Raw genomic sequence first — 7,500 nt, 5'->3', positions numbered from 1 at the left:
GCAGGCCCCGAGGGTGCTGGAGCCCCCTGTCCTGCAAGGCAGTCGAGGGTCTGGGCGCTAGGATCCCTCTGGGCCTGGGGAGGCATTCCCCGGCCTGGCTAGGGTTCGGAACATGGGACCGTGCCTGGGGCTTGAACTCTGTCCGGCAGGTCCCGGGGTGCTGGAGCCCCCGTCCTGCAAGCCAGCCGAGGTTCTGGGCGCTGGGGACCATCGGGGCCTGCAGAGGCTCTCCCTGGCCTGGGGGTAGGGTTTGGAAGCTAAGCCCCAAGCCCGCCATGAGCCGGATGCCGTTTAGGCCCCGGTCGAGCGGGCGAGTGGATTTGTGGAGCCCTGGCCCCAGCCAAGCAGGTTCAGAGCCTCCCCGTGCCGGACTGACGCACCTGAGGGCCCACCGGAGGTCATGCCCGGGCCCCGGCAGCGCATGGGCAGCATATCCCCAGACCTGGTGACCTGGCAGACTGGGACCTGCTGGCACCCTGGCCCTGCCGAGCCCCAGTTCTCTCCCAGGGCTCCACAAATGCGACGACCAGATGGCCGAACTTCCCTGGAAGTCCCGATGAGGTGCCATTTGCCTCCCAGATCCCAGCGAGGGCTCCAGGAGGTCGGGTACTTTCACGCTTTGGGTCCCCTCTGTCACCTCGCGTGCAGAGTTTACAAGAAAGGAGGGTATTTTCCCTCCGGATTACTAGGGACAGGGTACGCCCGGACGCCCCTCCAAGGCTGGTGGTTCTCTGCCATGGGGACCAGATAGGCTATGCCTGGGTAACACCTCCCTAGGCCACCCGTGGCTTCCTTCCGCCAGGCCGACGGCATGTCAAATTGCCCAGGACGGGCTCCATGGCTCTTGGGCAGTCGTCCCCTGGGCGCCCGGGGCTCCATCCACCCCGGCGGCATGGAAAAGTGCCCAGGACGGGCTCCATGCGTCCCGGGCATTCGTCCCCCGGGCGTGTCCGGGGCTCCATCCAGGCTGACGGTATGGCAGAGTGCCCGGGTCGGGCTCCATGGTTTTCACGGTGGTCCTCCCCTGGGTGTCTGGGGGCTCCAGGCCGAAGGCATGGAAAAGTACCCAGGACGGGCTCCATGCGTCCCGGGCATTCGTCCCCCGGGCGTCCGGGGCTCAATCCAGGCTGACGGTATAGCAGAGTGCCCGGGTCGGGCTCCATGGTTTTCACGGTGGTCCTCCCCTGGGTGTCTGGGGGCTCCAGGCCGAAGGCATGGAAAAGTGCCCAGGACGGGCTCCATGCGTCCCGGGCATTCGTCCCGGGACGGGGACGGGGACAGGGACAGGGTCGGGAGAGTCCAGGCGGCTTCACTTCCGTGTCCAGCCATCTGATCGCCCAGATTCCCTCGGCCATCTGGTCGCCCGGATCCCCTCGGGCATCTGGTCGCCCGCAACGCTTTCCTATAAGGGCGACCAGATGGCCGAACTTCCCTGGAAGTCCCGATGAGGTGCCATTCGCCGCCCGGATCCCAGCGAGGGCTCCAGGAGGTCGGGTACATTCGCGCCTTGGGTCCCCTCTGTCACCTCGCGTGCACAGATTACAAGAAAAGGGGGTAATTTTCCTCCGGATTACTAGGGAGAAGGGTATGCCCGGACACCCCTCCGAGGCTGGCGGTTCTCTGCCATGGGGACCAGATGGGCTATGCCTGGGCAACACCTCCCTAGGCCACCCGGGGCTTCCTTCCTCCAGGCCAACCGCATGTCAAATTGCCCAGGACGGGCTCCATGGCTCCTGGGCAGTCGTCACCCGGGCGTCCGGGGCTCCATCCAGGCTGACGGCATGGAAAAGTGCCCAGGACGGGCTCCATGCGTCCCGGGCATTCATCCCCCGGGCGTCCGGGGCTCCATCCAGGCTGACGGCATGGCAGAGTGCCCGGGTCGGGATCCATGGTTTTCACGGTGGTCCTCCCCTGGGTGTCTGGGGGCTCCAGGCCGAATGCATGGAAAAGTGCCCAGGACGGGCTCCATGCGTCCCGGGCATTCGTCCCCTGGGCGTCCGGGGCTCCATCTAGGCTGACGGTATGGCAGAGTGCCCGGGTCGGGCTCCATGGTTTTCACGGTGGTCCTCCCCTGGGTGTCTGGGGGCTCCAGGCCGAAGGCACGGAAAAGTGCCCAGGACGGGCTCCATGCGTCCCGGTCACTCGTACCCCGGGCGTCCGGGGCTCCATCCAGGCTGACGGCATGGCAGCGTGCCCGGGTCGGGCTCCATGGGTCCCGGGCAGCCCTCCCCCGGGCGTCCGGGGATCCCACCTCCAGGCAGACGGCATGTCAAAGTGCCCAGGACGGGCTCCATGAGTCTGGGACAGCCCTCCCCCGGGCATCTGGGACACCCATCTCCATGAGGCCAACGGCATAGGCAAAGTACCCAGGACGGGCTCCATGGGTCCCGGGCAGACCTCTCCCCGGGCATCCGGGGCTCCCACCTCCAGGCCGACGGAATGTCAAAGTACCCAGGACGGGCTCCATGGGTCCCGGGCAGCTTCCCCCGGGCGTCCGGGGCACCCACCTCCAGGCCGACGGCATGTCAAAGTACACAGGACGGGCTCCATGGGTCCCGGGCAGCTTCCCCCGGGCGTCCGGGGCACCCACCTCCAGGCCGACGGCATGTCAAAGTACCCAGGACGGGCTCCACGGGTCCCGGGCATTCCTCCCCCAGGTCGTCCGGGCCCTAGAGCTCCGGTGGTCCAACCTGCGCCTGAGGCCCAGCCGGGGTCCAAGAGCCCTGCCTTGCGTGGGCAGGAAGTCAGGAACCCTACCGCGAAGGCTTGGGATGGATGGGGAGCTGGGAGTCCTTTCGATCCCGGCCATCTGGTCGCCCGCGATGCTTTCCAATGGGGCGACCAGATGGCCGGGCTTCCCTGGAAGTCCCGATGAGGTGCCATTCGCCTCCCGGATCCCAGCTAGGGCGCCATGAGGTCGGGTTCTTTTACGCCTTGGGTCCCCTCTGTCACCTCGCGTGCACGGATTGCAAGAAAGGGGGGTAATTTCCCTCCGGATTACTAGGGGCAGGGTACGCCCGGACACCTCTCCAGGGCTGGTGGTTCTCTGCCCGGGGGACCAGATGAGATATGCCTGGGCAACACCTCCCCCGGGCATCTGGGGGCTCCATTCTCCGGGCCAACGGCATGGCTCAATGCCCAGGACGGGCTCCACGTGTCCCGGACAGACCGCCCCTGGGCGGCCGGGGCACCCATCTCCAGGAGGCCAATGGGATGGCAAAGTACCCGGGGAGGGCTCCACGGGTCCCGGGCAGCCTTCCCCCGGGCGTCCGGGGCTCCCACCTCCAGGCCGACGGCATGTCACACTGCCCAGGACGGGCTCCATGGGCCCCGGACAGACCTCCCCCCGGGCGTCCGGGGCACCCATCTCCAGGAGGCCAACGGGATGGCAAAGTACCCGGGAAGGGCTCCACGGGTCCCGGGCAGCCTTCCCCCGGGCGTTCGGGGCTCCCACCTCCAGGCCGACGGCATGTCACACTGCCCAGGACGGGCTCCATGGGCCCCGGACAGACCTCCCCCGGGCGTCCGGGGCACCCATCTCCAGGAGGCCAACGGGATGGCAGAGTAACCGGGAAGGGCTCCATGGGTCCCGGGCAGCCCTCCCCCGGGCGTCCGGGGCTCCCACCTCCAGGACGACGGCATGTCAAAGTGCCCAGGGCGGGCTCCACGGGCCCCGGGCAGCCCTCCCCCCGGGCGTTCGGGGCACACATCTCCAGGAGGCCAACGGCATTGGCAAAGTACCCGGGAAGGGCTCCACGGGTCCCGACCAGGCTTCCCACGGGCGTCCCGGGCACCCTCCTCCAGGCCGACGGCATGTCAAAGTGTCCAGGACGGGCTCCATGGGTCCCGGGCAGCCCGCTCCCGGGCGTCCGGGGCTCCCACCTCCAGGCCGACGGCATGTCAAAGAGCCCAGGACGGGATCCACGGGTACCGGGCAGTCCTCCCCCGGGCGTCCGGGGCTCCCATCTCCAGGCCAACGGCATGGCTCAATGCCCAGGACGGGCTCCATGGGTCCCGCGCAGGCCTCCCCCGGACGCGTCCGGGGCAACCATCTCCATGAGGCCAACGGCATTGGCAAAGTACCCGGGAAGGGCTCCACGGGTCCCGGGCAGGCCTCCCCCGGGCGTCCAGGGCACCCACCTCCAGGCCGACGGCATGTAAAAGTGCCCAGGACCAGTTCCACGGGTCCCGGGCAGTCCTCCCCCGGGCGTCCGGGGCTCCCTTCCCCGGGCCAAAGCATTCCAGAGTGCCCAGGACGGGCTCCACGGGTCCCGGGCGTCCAGGGCTCCCTTCCCCGGGCCAACGGCTTGTCAGAGTGCCCAGGACGGGCTCCACGGGCCCCGGGCGTCCGGGGCACCCTTCCCCGGGCCAGCGGCATGTCAGAGTGCCCAGGACGAGTTCCACGGGACCCGGACGTCCGGGGCTCCCTTCCCCGGGCCAACGGCATACAGGAGTGCCCAGGACGGGCTCCACAGGTCCCGGTCGTCTGGGGCTCCCTTCCCCGGGCCAACAGCTTGTCAGAGTGCCCAGGACGGGCTCCACGGGTCCCGGGCAGTCCTCCCCCGGGCCAACAGCAGGTCAGAGTGCCCAGGACGGGCTCCACGGGTCCCGGGCAGCTCCATGCCCAAACCCATTTGAAAACCCGCCGCAGCGAAGGGGTTATAGGCGGCCATCTATTCGAATGCACAAATGCATGCTGTGACATCGCATTCCTTTACAGCGAGATGCCTTGGCATCGCAAGTCAGTAGATCAACTTGATCTAGAGGACACACAAACTAAAGGCATAATACAATCTATTTTTCAAACTCCAACCTGCGCAACAGGAGGGAAAGTGTTGATATACTAGCCCCTTCAGTGCTAATGACGGCTCCAGCTCGTCATGATTCCAGTAGGGAAGGTGTTGGTACATTCCTTATGTTGGAGCGCCATCTAGAGCAAGTCCGGTAGATAATGTGTTTGCAATAGTAGCGCGCAATGCTTTCCAATGGGGCGACCAGATTGCCGGGCTTACATGGAAGGCCTGAGGTCCAGGGGAGGGCGGCCTCCCCATCCCGGGCGCTGTCCTTGGTCCTGCTGCGTGGCAGGGTGCCCGGGACGGGGTCCTGGAGGGCCCGGGGAGGCTTCCCCTGCGCCTCCGGGCTTGGGAGCCCAGGCTGGGTCCAGGGGCCCGGCCGGGCCCCGGGTCGGGTGCCACGGCCCTGGGCCCTGTCTCCCAGCCTGCCGCACTGCCAAGGGCCCGGGAAGGGGTTCCGGTGTGCCCGGGGAGCCTCCCCTTGCTTGGCTGGGTTCAGGAGCAGTGGCTAGGGCCCCTGAGGGCCCGGGGAGGGCGGCCTCCCCACCCCGGGCTCTGTCCTTGGTCCTGCTGCGTGGCAGGGTGCCCGGGACGGGGTCCGGAGGGACCGGGGAGGCGTCCCATGCACCTCCGGGCTTGGGAGCCCCGGCTGCGTCCAGGGGCCCGGCCGGGCCCCGGGTCGGTGCCACGGCCCTGGGCCCTGTCTCCCAGCCTGCCGCACTGCCAAGGGCCCGGGAAGGGGTTCCGATGTGCCCGGGGAGCCTCCCCTTGCTTGGCTGGGTTCAGGAGCAGTGGCTAGGGCCCCTGAGGGCCCGGGGAGGGCGGCCTCCCCACCCCGGGCTCTGTCCTTGGTCCTGCTGCGTGGCAGGGTGCCCGGGACGGGGTCCGGAGGGACCGGGGAGGCGTCCCATGCACCTCCGGGCTTGGGAGCCCCGGCTGGGTCCAGGGGCCCGGGCGGGCCCCGGGTCGGGTGCTCCGGCCCTGGGCCCTGTCTCTCAGCCTGCCGCACTGCCAAGGGCCCGGGAAGGGGTTCCGATGTGCCCGGGGAGCCTCCCCTTGCTTGGCTGGGTTCAGGAGCAGTGGCTAGGGCCCCTGAGGGCCCGGGGAGGGCGGCCTCCCCACCCCGGGCTCTGTCCTTGGTCCTGCTGCGTGGCAGGGTGCCCGGGACGGGGTCCGGAGGGACCGGGGAGGCGTCCCATGCACCTCCGGGCTTGGGAGCCCCGGCTGCGTCCAGGGGCCCGGCCGGGCCCCGGGTCGGGTGCACCGGCCCTGGGCCCTGTCTCCCAGCCTGCCGCACTGCCAAGGGCCCGGGAAGGGGTTCCGATGTGCCCGGGGAGCCTCCCCTTGCTTGGCTGGGTTCAGGAGTAGTGGCTAGGGCCTCTGAGGGCCCGGGGAGGGCGGCCTCCCCATCCCGGGCTCTGTCCTTGGTCCTGCTGCGTGGCAGGGTGCCCGGGACGGGGTCCGGAGGGACCGGGGAGGCGTCCCATGCACCTCCGGGCTTGGGAGCCCCAGCTGCGTCCAGGGGCCCGGCCGGGCCCCGGGTCGGGTGCTCCGGCCCTGGGCCCTGTCTCCCAGCCTGCCGCACTGCCAAGGGCCCGGGAAGGGGTTCCGATGTGCCCGGGGAGCCTCCCCTTGCTTGGCTGGGTTCAGGAGCAGTGGCTAGGGCCCCTGAGGGCCCGGGGAGGGCGGCCTCCCCACCCCGGGCTCTGTCCTTGGTCCTGCTGCGTGGCAGGGTGCCCGGGACGGGGTCCGGAGGGACCGGGGAGGCGTCCCATGCGCCTCCGGGCTTGGGAGCCCCGGCTGGGTCCAGGGGCCCGGCCGGGCCCCGGGTCGGGTGCTCCGGCCCTGGGCCCTGTCTCCCAGCCTGCCGCACGGCCAAGGGCCCGGGAAGGGGTTCCGATGTGCCCGGGGAGCCTCCCATTGCTTGGCTGGGTTCAGGAGCAGTGGCTAGGGCCCCTGAGGGCCCGGGGAGGGCGGCCTCCCCACCCCGGGCTCTGTCCTTGGTCCTGCTGCGTGGCAGGGTGCCCGGGACGGGGTCCGGAGGGACCGGGGAGGCGTCCCATGCGCCTCCGGGCTTGGGAGCCCCGGCTGGGTCCAGGGGCCCGGGCGGGCCCCGGGTCGGGTGCTCAGGCCCTGGGCCCTGTCTCCCAGCCTGCCGCACTGCCAAGGGCCCGGAAAGGGGTTCCGATGTGCCCGGGGAGCCTCCCCTTGCTTGTCTGTGTTCAGGAGCTCCATCCGGGGCCCCTGAGGGCCCCGGGGAGGGTGGCCTCCCCACCCCGGGCTCCGTCCTGGGTCCTGCCGTGGGGCAGGGTGCCCAGGACGGGGTCCGGCGGGCCCGGGGAGGCTTCCCCTGTGCCTCCGGCCCTGGGAGCCCCGGCTGGGTCCAGGGGCCCGGTCGGGGCCCCGGGTCGGGCGCTCCCGCCCTGGGCCCGGTCCCCCGGGCTGCCGCTCCACCCAGGGCCCAGGACAGGGGTCCGTCGGTCCCTTGCAGGCCTCCCCTGCTTGTCAAGGTGTAAGCGGGCCCCGGGTCGGAGGGCCCGCCGGCCCCTGGAAGCCTCCATGGCTGTGGCCCGGCTGGGGCCCCGGGCCTCCGGCCCGCCATGCCCCGGGCGCCCGCTCCCTCCTTCGTGGGGGCACGGGGCGACCGGATGGCGTCCCTTTCGTGCCCGGCCATCTGGTCGCCCGGATCCCCTCGGCCATCTGGTCT

The sequence above is a fragment of the Lissotriton helveticus genome, chromosome 1_1, assembly GCF_964261635.1.
Source record: "Lissotriton helveticus chromosome 1_1, aLisHel1.1, whole genome shotgun sequence".
Classification (NCBI taxonomy): Eukaryota; Metazoa; Chordata; class Amphibia; order Caudata; family Salamandridae; genus Lissotriton; species Lissotriton helveticus.
The sequence above is the reverse complement of the archived record's forward strand: the minus strand, read 5'-3'. Positions refer to the sequence as shown.